This window comes from Rutidosis leptorrhynchoides, chromosome 6, assembly GCF_046630445.1.
Source record: "Rutidosis leptorrhynchoides isolate AG116_Rl617_1_P2 chromosome 6, CSIRO_AGI_Rlap_v1, whole genome shotgun sequence".
NCBI classification, from domain to species: Eukaryota; Viridiplantae; Streptophyta; class Magnoliopsida; order Asterales; family Asteraceae; genus Rutidosis; species Rutidosis leptorrhynchoides.
In genome coordinates, this window is record NC_092338.1 from 31,911,824 (window position 1) to 31,926,240 (window position 14,417).

Below are 14,417 nucleotides of genomic sequence, written 5' to 3' on the forward strand. Positions count from 1 at the left end.
AATACTAGTATAACGTGAGGAGTCTCTCCCTCCATTGAGAATTTAGAATAAAGATTTCCTTATACGAAAGTGCGAGTGTAAAGCGAGAGAGGTTTCCCCCTCGATGTGAGCATACCAAGCATTTTGTAGTTCGTCGATAAAATTGTGCGAAAACGAGATAGTATACACGTATAGCATATGGTTGAAGTCGAAGGAATTTTTCATTCATTCGGAAGCATAAGTATGGTTTGATAATAATCGACGATGTGTCCCGGGTATGGTTGTTATCAGTATTCTCGGAGTTGTCGGATGTTCAAACAAGAAAAATGAAGTCATGTACATGGCACATGGTGGTGATTAGGTTGATCGAGTCCAATCACCATCACGTGTCACTAGAACTTTGGTGTGAATTACCGTAATATAACCACGTTGATCGAGTGTCGTTATATTACGCTAACTCATACCTCCATTCCCACATCACTCCATAGATTCGAGTTCGTGTAACCGTGAAGATCTAAAATGAACAAAGTGCAACGGCATCTCTAACGTGACTCGTATTGAATCGAAAGAATTTGTGCAACTCTAAAGAAGCGTTCCCCGAGGGAAGTGTATAAATGATTGTTCACGTCAATGCGGTTCAAGTCAAACAATAATGTCTTTAGGTGCGAAAAGAGCAACGAATCATGATAACGAGTAGTACGCAATCGTAGTGATAAGTAGTGATGACGATACTCACCTAGAGTAGTGATGGCAGTAACAAGAAGTGGTAGATAGTAAGGTACACCGGTGTGACACCGATAGTAAGTTGAAACGGTGGCGAATAACAATCTGGGAGACAGAGTTCCCGAACAAGTGTGACTAATGAAGTCGTCGTCATCCTTACGGGTATGAATCCTGAATTTAAGCGTGTTACCAGAAAGTTGCAGAATACGAGTTCGTATGATGAAAACTTGGTACCATTAAGAAGTTTGCCTAAGAATGATTCAAGTATAATGCACAAGTAGTCAAGTAAGTGCTATCTATAGCAAATGTATGTTAGAATGCAATGGTTAACTATCCGATTGTAGTCTAGATTCACTAATGCGTCCTAACGAATCTGTCAGACACACTAATGCACATCCTAGATCCCTACAACCAACGCTCTGATACCATCTGTAGCGACCCGACAAAATCGTCATTGACGGCGCCGCTAACTTAGGTCCCGTTACGTGGTCGTAGTCCCTATATGAGACTCGTTTGACCAAAATTATGTCGCGTTCTTTTGAAACGTATCATGCTTGCAAAGTTTAGTTTACAAAACCGTTCGACAACAATTTTAAGTTTGCAAAAGTATAAATTATGAATGAGATAACTTGCGACATAATTAGTTTAAATCACGGTTGCTATAAATAGCGTAAGTATGTAAACGATATGTTTGAATCCAAAGGTGCTATCACTAGCGTATGTATGTATGCATGCTTGAATCCAAGCAAGTATGAGTGTATGCGGAAGCATGTATCAAATAGCCAAGTATGAACCTGAGAAACATATAGAAAACTGTCAACGAAAACGTTGGTGAAATCATAGGTGTTTTAGTAAACGTTATATTTGAACCACAAGATTTAGTATAAGATGATTATCAAAATCATTTGCATTCCAAAGTTGTTGTTTGTATCTCGGGCACCCAATTATCAAACTTAACTGTTTTGCACCCTTTGCGTAGTGTTAGAACATACACTAGACCCGAAAATATATTTCATCCGCTAACGGTAGCGAACCGTCCGAATGAGGCTCGTCAAGCCCATGTGATCACATAATATAAGTTCACGTTTACACCCTGCAAGTGTAACTAATGATAATTGAATTGAGGCTTTTTGTTCAAACCCGTACGTGGAATGTTCGTTTTCGTACTTGTGTTCAAGTGTAAAAGTATGATACGTATATGTTTCTCATCCCATAGTTTAAAGCATAAAAGTTGTTGAAAGATGGGACTATGATCTCACCTCGAGTGCACTAGTATAAAAGTACTTCACAAAATAAACGTGTGCATGAAAGTTGCTTAGCCTTGACCTAAACAAGTAAGTTGTATCAATTAACTAGTTACGACACAAGGTCGGGCGAAATGTGTTCAATTAGTCCTATGGCTCATTACGACTCGATTATATAGCATGTGAATCACGTTGTCAAGTTTCATGCAAGAATCAAGTATAAAATAAGATTAGAACAATTGTATAAGTGTTTTGTTAAGTTTGACTAAAAGTCAAACTTGGTCAAAGTCAACGAAAAAGTCAACGGGATCGGGTCGGGTCCCGAACTATTTTTCTGAGGTTTTTATTCATATATAAGCATGTTAGAACAAGTTACATGTGAATCAGAGGTGCGTAGCATAGCAAACATTTTTCGAAATTTGACAAAGTAGGTCAGAACCCAAACACGGCTATTGCCGCGCCGCGGCCAGAGGCGTCGCGCCGCGACATTAGGCGTGGCCTGGTACCAGGTCAGTTTCAAAAGTTCAAGTCTTGATCCAAAATTCAATTTAGCACAAAACGCAAACCGTAAACACTTAGAATACGCATCTTATATCATTGGAAAGCTCTTTTGACAAGGAATACAATTAACTACCTTTCACAAGCAAAAACATCAATTACAATAACCGAAAACTCGTCAATTGATCAAGAAAGGTTTATTTTCAAAGTTTCAAGTTCGTAAAACGTATTTTATGATTCGGGAATCCAATTTACACATACGATATGCCGTTTCGAAGGTAATTAAGCATACATTGCATCTAAACACTTACTAACAACATTAACAAGCATTCAACGCATCAAAAGTTCATTTCAAAGTCTATCAAACCCTAACCAAAATTCACAAAAATCAATAATCATGTGTTTGAAGTTTTCTTAATCAACCTACGCATCAAAACGAAGCTAGTGATACTAGTAACACAATTAAAACATGAACTTTAACAATCAAACAACATTTAATCTTCCAAAATGCAAGATTAAGCAAACCCATTTCAAATGTTCAAACTAGTTACTCAAAACAACAAATCGAGCAAACAAAATATATATTCATGTTACACACGAGCCATAGACACTAAATAACACCATTTCAAGTATAAAAACACGAATTTAGAGAAAATCTAGAGTTTTAGAAATGTTACCAAAACTTGATGAAATTGGTACCAAAATGTAGAGGATGAAGAGAGGATCACGAAAATGAAATTTGTTTTGATGTTTCCTTCTTGATCCGGATTTAGATGATGATTTTATAAAGATGGGTGTTTGAGTTCTAAAATGGAAGAGAGAAAAAGAGGGAGAAGATGAAGTGAGAAAATGAATGGATGAGATGGTGGGAGGTGGTGGTGACTAGTTACCAAAATTTGGCCAAGTGCCAAGATTAGTCCCTCAAGTTTCAAAGCGGGTGCGGGAATTAACCAAACGAATATTTTAAAAACGTTCGAGTAAACGAGTGATGTTATAATTAAATGACGGGAATATTAAGAACGTAAGTTAACGAAAGACACGAATTTAGATAACAAAAGGTATTATATAAAAAAAGACGGTGTTAAAATAAATTTAACGGAAAAACGCGGGATGTTACACTGTGCCTCTGCCGCATTAATATTGAAAACTCTTCCGCGGCCTTGTCCATTCGTGTTCTCCTGGTTCGGACAATTTCTAATAATGTGGCCCGGTTTTCCACATTTATAACAAACTACATTGGCATAACTTGCTCCGACACTACTTGCTCCGCCATTACTCGTTCCGACACCATTTGTTCCTTTCGTTCTATTAACCCCTGGTCCGTAGACCTCACACTTCGCCGCACTATGACCATTTCTTTTACACTTGTTGCAAAATTTGGTGCAGAACCCCGAGTGATACTTTTCACACCTTTGGCATAGCTGCTTCTGATTGTTGTTGTTGTTGTTGCGGTTATTATTGTTGTTGGGATGATTGTTGTAGTTGCTGTTGTTGTTGTTGTTGTTGTTGTTGTTGTTGGGCCTTTTGTTGTAGTTGCGATTGATGTTGCGATTGTTGGGATAATTGTTGCGATTATTGTTGTAATTGCTGTTGTTGTTGTATTGGTGATTCTTATCACCGTTTTCCTCCCACTTTCTTTTGACTTGCTTCACATTGGCCTCTTCAGCAGTCTGTTCTTTAATTCTTTCTTCATTCTGGTTCACTAGTTTGTGAGCCATTCTACATGCCTGTTGTATGGAGGCGGGCTCGTGTGAACTTATATCTTCTTGGATTCTTTCCGGTAATCCTTTCACAAACGCGTCGATCTTCTCTTCCTCATCTTCGAATGCTCCCGGACACAATAGGCACAATTCTGTGAATCGTCTTTCGTACGTGGTAATATCAAATCCTTGGGTTCGTAACCCTCTAAGTTCTGTCTTGAGCTTATTGACCTCGGTTCTGGGACGGTACTTCTCGTTCATCAAGTGCTTGAATGCTGACCACGGTAGTTCGTACGCATCGTCTTGTCCCACTTGCTCTAGATAGGTATTCCACCATGTTAACGCAGAACCTGTGAAGGTATGCGTAGCGTACTTCACTTTGTCCTCTTCAGTACACTTACTTATGGCAAACACCGATTCGACCTTATCGGTCCACCGTTTCAATTCGATCGGTCCTTCGGTTCCATCAAATTCCAAAGGTTTGCAGGCAGTGAATTCTTTGTAGGTGCATCCTACACGATTTCCTGTACTGCTAGATCCAAGTTTATTGTTGGTATGTAGCGCAGCTAGTACTGCGGCTATGTTTGAAGCTAGAAAAGTACGGAATTCCTCTTCATTCATATTCACGGTGTGTCGAGTAGTCGGTGCCATTTCCTTCAAAATAGTCAAATGGAACAAGTTAATCATACAGAATATTAAGAGTAGTTAATAGTATTTCGTAGCATAATATGAACTCATTTATAAAAGCTTTTTCTTCATATTAGCGTTTTATAAGTTTAAATTCGGGTAGTACTTACCCGTTAAGTTCATACTTAGTAGCTAATATACAATTCAACTACTACAATTCTATATGAAAAACTGATTATAATAATATTTCGCGTTCAAACTTTTACACAATATTTTACAAACTTACAATACCGCTTATTTTACATAAAGCATGAAATATAGCACACAATAACTTTGATACAAGATAGTTGTGAAGATAATTCTAGCTAGTACACAAGTCGTTCAGCAAAGGCAATAAAGACACGTAATTCATACGTCCAGAAACAAGTCATGCATTCTGGTTTTACTAGGACTACTTCCCATCCTTGGTCTTGTGGAACATAACCGTTATGGCCGTTGATAAGACAGCGTGTTGTAACGTCGTCAAAGGGACGAGGGTTACGTAATGTCCAACAGTCCCGTAACAATCTAAAAACCTCATTTCTTACCCCAATTACCGACTCTGTCACTTGTGGAAACGTTTTGTTTAATAGTTGTAGGCCGATGTTCTTGTTCTCACTTTGGAGAGAAGCGAACATTACTAATCCGTAAGCATAACATGCTTCTTTATGTTGCATGTTATCCGCTTTTTCTAAATCACGAAGTCCAATATTCGGATATATTGAGTCAAAATAATTTCTTAACCCATTGCGTAAAATAGCATTTGGGTTCCCCGCAATATATGTGTCAAAGTAAACACATCGTAACTTATGGATTTCCCAATGTGATATCCCCCATCTTTCGAACGAAAGCCTTTTATAAACCAAGGCATTCTTGGAACGTTCTTCTAATGTCTTACAAACTGATCTCGCCTTAAATAGTTGTGCCGAAGAATTCTGACCGACTCTAGACAAGATTTCATCAATCATGTCTCCGGGTAGGTCTCTTAAAATATTGGGTTGTCTATCCATTTTGTGTTTTTATACTGTAAAATAGACAAGAGTTAGATTCATAAAAAAAATACTTATTAATACAAGCAATTTTTACATATATCATAAAGCATAAGCACACTATATTACATATATTACACCACATGAATACAACTATCTTATTCCGACTCGCTTGTTTCTTCTTCTTCGGTTTTGGTTCGTTTTACCAAGTTTCTAGGGATATATGATGTTCCCCTAATACGAGCCGTCGTTATCCACATTGGTTTAGAAAAACCTGGTGGTTTAGAGGTTCCCGGGTCATTGTTACAACTTAAGGACTTCGGGGGTTGACGATACATATAAAGTTCATCGGGGTTGGAATTAGATTTCTCTATTTTTATGCCCTTTCCCTTATTATTTTCTTTTGCCTTTTTAAATTCAGTTGGGGTAATTTCTATAACATCATCGGAATTCTCGTCGGAATCCGATTCATCAGAGAATTGGTAATCCTCCCAATATTTTGCTTCCTTGGCGGAAACACCATTGACCATAATTAACCTTGGTCGGTTGGTTGAGGATTTTCTTTTACTTAACCGTTTTATTATTTCCCCCACCGGTTCTATTTCTTCATCTGGTTCCGATTCTTCTTCCGGTTCCGATTCTTCTTCTGGTTCCGACTCTTCTTCCGGTTCCTCTTCGGGAACTTGTGAATCAGTCCACGAATCATTCCAATTTACATTTGACTCTTCATTATTATTAGGTGAGTCAATGGGACTTGTTCTAGAGGTAGACATCTATCACATAATATCAAACGCGTTAAGAGATTAATATATCACATAATATTCACATGTTAAAAATATATAGTTTCCAACAAAATTTGTTAAGCAATCATTTTTCAAGTAAACACGGTCGAAGTCCAGACTCACTAATGCATCCTAACAAACTCGATAAGACACGATAATGCAAAATTCTGGTTCTCTAAGACCAACGCTCGGATACCAACTGAAATGTCCCGTTCTTATTGATTAAAAACGTTCCATATTAATTGATTTCGTTGCGAGGTTTTGACCTCTATATGAGACGTTTTTCAAAGACTGCATTCATTTTTAAAACAAAACATAACCTTTATTTCATAGATAAAGGTTTTAAAAAGCTTTACGTAGATTATCAAATAATGATAATCTAAAATATCCTGTTTACACACGACCATTACATAATGGTTTATAATACAAATATGTTACAACAAAATAAGTTTCTTGAATGCAGTTTTTACACAATATCATACAAGCATGGACTCCAAATCTCGTCCTTATTTAAGTATGCGACAGCGGAAGCTCTTAATAATCACCTGAGAATAAACATGCTTAAAACGTTAACAAAAATGTTGGTGAGTTATAGGTTTAACCTATATATATCAAATCATAATAATAGACCACAAGATTTCATATTTCAATACACATCCCATACATAGCGATAAAAAATCATTCATATGGTGAACACCTGGTAACCGACATTAACAAGATGCATATATAAGAATATCCCCATCATTCCGGGACACCCTTCGGATATGATATAAATTTCGAAGTACTAAAGCATCCGATACTTTGGATGGGGTTTGTTAGGCCCAATAGATCTATCTTTAGGATTCGCGTCAATTAGGGTGTCTGTTCCCTAATTCTTAGATTACCAGACTTAATAAAAAGGGGCATATTCAATTTTGATAATTCAACCATAGAATGTAGTTTCACGTACTTGTGTCTATTTTGTAAATCATTTATAAAACCTTCATGTATTCTCATCCCAAAAATATTAGATTTTAAAAGTGGGACTATAACTCACTTTCATAGATTTTTACTTCGTCGAGAAGTAAGACTTGGCCACTGTTGATTCACGAACCTATAACAATATATACATGTATATTAAAGTATGTTCAAAATATATTTACAACACTTTTAATATATTTTGATGTTTTAAGTTTATTAAGTCAGCTGTCCTCGTTAGTAACCTACAACTAGTTGTCCACAGTTAGATGTACAGAAATAAATCGATAAATATTATCTTGAATCAATCCACGACCCAGTGTATACGTATCTCAGTATTGATCACAACTCAAACTATATATATTTTGGAATCAACCTCAACCCTGTATAGCTAACTCCAACATTCACATATAGAGTGTCTATGGTTGTTCCGAAATATATATAGATGTGTCGACATGATAGGTCAAAACATTGTATATGTGTCTATGGTATCTCAAGATTACATAATATACAATACAAGTTGATTAAGTTATGGTTGGAATAGATTTGTTACCAATTTTCACGTAGCTAAAATGAGAAAAATTATCCAATCTTGTTTTACCCATAACTTCTTCATTTTAAATCCGTTTTGAGTGAATCAAATTGCTATGGTTTCATATTGAACTCTATTTTATGAATCTAAACAGAAAAATTATAGGTTTATTGTCAAAAAAATAAGTTACAAGTCGTTTTTGTAAAGGTAGTCATTTCAGTCGAAAGAACGACGTCTAGATGACCATTTTAGAAAACATACTTTCACTTTGAGTTTAACCATAATTTTTGGATATAGTTTCATGTTCATAATAAAAATCATTTTCTCAGAATAACAACTTTTAAATCAAAGTTTATCATAGTTTTTAATTAACTAACCCAAAACAGCCCGCGGTGTTACTACGACGGCGTAAATCCGGTTTTACGGTGTTTTTCGTGTTTCCAGGTTTTAAATCATTAAGTTAGCATATCATATAGATATAGAATATGTGTTTAGTTAATTTTAAAAGTCAATTTAGAAGGATTAACTTTTGTTTGCGAACAAGTTTAGAATTAACTAAACTATGTTCTAGTGATTACAAGTTTAAACCTTCGAATAAGATAGCTTTATATGTATGAATCGAATGATGTTATGAACATCATTACTACCTTAAGTTCCTTGTATAAACCTACTGGAAAAGAGAAAAATGGATCTAGCTTCAATGGATCCTTGGATGGCTCGAAGTTCTTGAAGCAGAATCATGACACGAAAACAAGTTCAAGTAAGATCATCACTTGAAATAAGATTGTTACAGTTATAGAAATTGAACCAAAGTTTGAATATGATTATTACCTTGTATTAGAATGATTAACCTACTGTAAGAAACAAAGATTTCTTGAGGTTGGATGATCACCTTACAAGATTGGAAGTGAGCTAGCAAACTTGAAAGTATTCTTGATTTTATGTAACTAAAACTTGTAGAATATATGAAGAACACTTAGAACTTGAAGATAGAACTTGAGAGAGATCAATTAGATGAAGAAAATTGAAGAATTAAAGTGTTTGTAGGTGTTTTTGGCGTTGGTGTATGGATTAGATATAAAGGATATGTAATTTTGTTTTCATGTAAATAAGTCATGAATGATTACTCATATTTTTGTAATTTTATGAGATATTTCATGCTAGTTGCCAAATGATGGTTCCCACATGTGTTAGGTGACTCACATGGGCTGCTAAGAGCTGATCATTGGAGTGTATATACCAATAGTACATACATCTAAAAGCTGTGTATTGTACGAGTACGAATACGGGTGCATACGAGTAGAATTGTTGATGAAACTGAACGAGGATGTAATTGTAAGCATTTTTGTTAAGTAGAAGTATTTTGATAAGTGTATTGAAGTCTTTCAAAAGTGTATAAATACATATTAAAACACTACATGTATATACATTTTAACTGAGTCGTTAAGTCATCGTTAGTCGTTACATGTAAGTGTTGTTTTGAAACCTTTAGGTTAACGATCTTGTTAAATGTTGTTAACCCAATGTTTATAATATCAAATAAGATTTTAAATTATTATATTATCATGATATTATCATGTATGAATATCTCTTAATATGATATATATATATATTAAATGTCTTTACAACGATAATCGTTACATATATGTCTCGTTTAAAAATCATTAAGTTAGTAGCCTTGTTTTTACATATGTAGTTCATTGTTAATATACTTAATGATATGTTTACTTATCATAGTATCATGTTAACTATATATATATATATATCCATATATATGTCATCATATAGTTTTTACAAGTTTTAACGTTCGTGAATCACCGGTCAACTTGGGTGGTCAATTGTCTATATGAAACATATTTCAATTAATCAAGTCTTAACAAGTTTGATTGCTTAACATGTTGGAAACATTTAATCATGTAAATATCAATCTCAATTAATATATATAAACATGGAAAAGTTTGGGTCACTACACTGGTTATGCTGCTAGTGCTTGTAACCTTTGCATCATATTCTCCAAAGCCACTACCCGAGCGCGAAGCTCGTTGACTTCCTCTACTACACCGGGATGATTGGCGGTTTGGACGAGTGGATGAATAAGATCCAGAATTTGAGAGAGTATATGATCATGACGAGATATTCTGGAGATGAGAGAGAAAATGGTATTACGAATAGGTTCGCCGGTAAGTGCTTCAGGTTCTTCGCCAAGAGGGCAATGTGGTGGATGGAAGGGATCGCCTTCTTCTTGTCTCCAATAATTAAGTAGGCTACGAACCCATCCCCAATTTATCCAGAATAGATGATGGCTAATTGGTTGATCCATTCCGGTTACACTGTTTTCGGAATTCAGGTGAATATCCATATCGGAATAGCTGTCGGAATTTAAGAAATTTGAACTAGATACGGGATCCATCTTGTATAATTAGAGAGATGATTTTTGATATGAAATAGATTATAAAATTTGATTGGTACTCTTCAATACATAATTTACATATGTATATATAATACCAAAATCCCGTAAATTACAGAGAAATTTTCGGAAGATGGCAGTCAAAGTTTATTGTAATAGATATGCCAAGATATGAATTTTTTATATACACTATCTATGCAATCAATGCAATTAGACGCGTTTAGACTTACGATGATAGACACGTAATTTCTGATAAGAAATGATAAGCAAAACTTTTGACATGCAGACACAGTCGAAGTCCAGACTTACTAATGTATCCTAACAACTATCAGTTAGACACACTTATGCAAGACCTGGTTCACTAGGACCAACGCTCTGATACCAACTGTGACGATCTCTCCAAATCCATATGGACGAACACGTCATTCATTGATTTCATTGCAAGGTATTTGACCTCTATATGATACGTTTTGTAAACATTGCATTCTTTTGAAAAGGCACACCATAAATGAATATTTAAATCAAAGGTTTTCGACATCTGATGATTTCTACATATAGAAAATCACCATAAATAATAGTTTACAACAGTATTTCTGTTGACAATGCAGTCAAAATAAGATACATGGTGATGATTTGGTGAATGCAACGTCTCCTTGAAAAATATGTCATGTAAGACTCCATGCACATAGTTTGTTTAATATCTAAGCAAACAGCGGAAGACTTCTAGGAAACCTGAGAATAAACATGCTAACAAGTATCAACACAAAGGTTGGTGAGTTCATAGTTTTAGTGTTTCGCATAATCTGTATATAAAAGTGGATCACAAGATTTCAGTTGTTTCATCCAGAAACGTTTATCAAAATATTCTACGAAATTGAGCACCCTGGTAACTAAACTTAACGTATATATAATTTGTACCCTTTGTATAATCATCTTAATAATACACGCAAACCAACGTGTACGCTTCTCAAATAGCATACGTCCGTTAAAAGGCTAGTGCTCTAACTCGGACGGGGATATCAAGCCCTATGGATCCATACACTACTACTCGCGCCCACCAGTTCTTATAACTGGCAGTTACTAGTTACCAAAGCTAAGGGATTTTCGGTTCAAACTCAGTGTAGAATTTAGTATGTACTTGTATCCATTGTGTTTAAAATAAAGTGCATGTATTCTCAGCCCAAAAATATATATTGCAAAAGCAATTAAAAATGGAGCAAATGAAACTCACCTTAGCAGCATATAAAGTTGTTCACCAAAATGTGATCGAAACACGGATTACCAAATAACCATAGATCTCAACCTAGAGAACATATGTTGGTCAATAAATGTCTATCAAGCTAGGTCAGGTCATAGTGTATCACAATCCTAATGCTCGATATTAACATACAAAAGTTATCCAATGTTGTTTCAAAAAGTCAATTTTGACAATAGTTTAACAAAACGAGACGTACCTTATATAAGGATTCATTTACTCGGTTGGTAATATTCAAAAATTCAATTTATCAATCTCGTAAACAAGTTGTTTAAATCTTAATTGTAGATTCAAAAGCAATTTCAATTAACTTCAACCATAATTCAGTTGATCATATCTTTTAATCCGTTCATCGAAACTATTCGGTGTCTAAATGAAAAGTTACTGATTTTTCGCCAGCTTTCCAAAAACATGTATATCATATACCTTTTACCAGTAATATTTGTATTTAATTCGGGATTCATTATAAACTGTTTAACGATAAAATTTAGCATACAAACATGTATAAATATATATACTCGAGCACTAGACATGTATACACTATTAATATATAAAAGATAAAATATGAGTGCTTACGTATCAGTATTGAGATTCAATATTGTAGGAAAGTATGTTGACGTAACGGAGATGATAAACACTAGATTTGATTCACAAATATACCCCCGAACATTACCCATAACCTCCTTGGCAATAACCCATAATTTCCTTAGCTCTATCCCGCTTGAAAACCATTTTGAAAGTGACACGCTCATAACCTCGTCGTAGTATTTTATGTATAATACTAATTAATAATATTAATAATAATATTAATCTTAATAATAATAATAATAATAATAATAATAATAATAATAATAATAAATAATATAAATAATAATAATACAGAGATAGATAGTAGATATGTGTGCTGAAATGAAATGAAATCGCTCGAATTTATAGATGTGGCCTGGAAATGACTGCCATGCGATCGCATGGCTTTACAGCCCATTTCCCATGCGATCGTATGGGATGGGTTTACAGCTCACAATGTTTTGGCCTCTAGCTTGTCGACATATTTTCATATAATATATATAATTTATTTAATTTAAATAATTAATTATATATTATATTAAATTCACATGCATAGTTGACTTGTAATTTTCGTTCCGACAAGTCGTACGTCGTCACTCGACTTATGTCCCGGTTCCGGTTTTTCGAACGTCCTATCGTATACTGAGAAAACTTGTACTTTACGTTTCGTGAATCGTACCTTTGTCAAAATATAGTCTTAAATCATCCATAAACTATACCACTCGAGGTATAACTTATATATTTGAGTGTTTTGGTCATTTACTTCTATAAATCATCGTATCGCTATTTGTTAACATATAATACATACATTTTCATTTTGAAATAGTGTTTTACTGTAGCAAAGTTACTGTAGCAAAGTCAATTTTTACTGTAGCAAATAGTGATTTTCGAAAACACTATAGCATTTTGGGTACTGTAGCAATTTGAAAATACTGTAGCAAATTAGTGTTTTACTGGTTCATCTTAAACGCTTTAGTTAACTTATCTAAATAACAATCGAATCAATAAACGAATGTTACTATCGTTTACTAAATAACTTAAAATTATATATATGTATATATCTTTTTAATATACATAAATCAGTTTTTAAATACACATTGCAAGTTATTTATGAATAATTAATATTCCAATTTATATATATATATATATATATATATATATATATATATATATATATATATATATTTTTAAATAGATGTTCATGAATCGTTGGTCAATAGTCAAAGGTTAACTGAATATATAACATTAGTTCAAAAATTTTGAGAATCAATATTACAGACTTTGCTTATCGTGTCGGAAATGTTAATAATACAAAGATTAAGTTTAAATTTGATCAGAAATTTCCGGGTCATCACAGGTAACATGAATATTGCATTTCCCGTTCCTTTTATCAAGTTTTCAGGACCTGATATAGTATTAATAATTCCCTTCAAATCAATGAAATACTTCTTAGATTTGAGTATAGTGTGTGTGGTACCACTAACTCCAATACATAGGTCTCCGCCATTTAATTGATGTTGTATTTCAGTGGGATTCATATTAAAACTTTATTAGTGACTTGCGGTTGCTTGGATAAACCTTGGTTACGCTATCGTGCTGATAACGCGTTAAGATTTAGTAGTTTATAATTATCTTTAGTGGTCTAGTTCTTGACTAAAGATTACAACTTAATATTAAAGAAGAAATAATGGAGTATGAAATATGTTGTAAATTTAGTGTAATTTTGGGTTTTAATCTACACTTGTAAATGGGTTTGGAGGTACGGAGTGTACACCCATTAAGTGATAGATTACCTGGACCCAAAAGTGATTTTCCATTATTTACTATCATGACTTGGTCTACCTGAAATTTGACTAAGTGTTTTAGTAAGCTGAAATTTGGCTAAGTGTTTTGTGCTGGTTGTTCTGCATTGCTGGTCCTTGTACTGGTTGTTCTGCATTGCTGGTCCTTGTGCTGGTTGTTCTGCATTGCTGGTCCCTGTGCTGGTTGTTCTGCGCAGCTGGTCCCTGTGCTGGTTGTTCTGCGCAGCTGGTCCCTGTGCTGGTTGTTCTGCGCAGCTGGTCCTGTTTGCTGGTTCCTCTGCGCTGCTGGTCCTGTATGCTGACTTTTGCGCTGCTG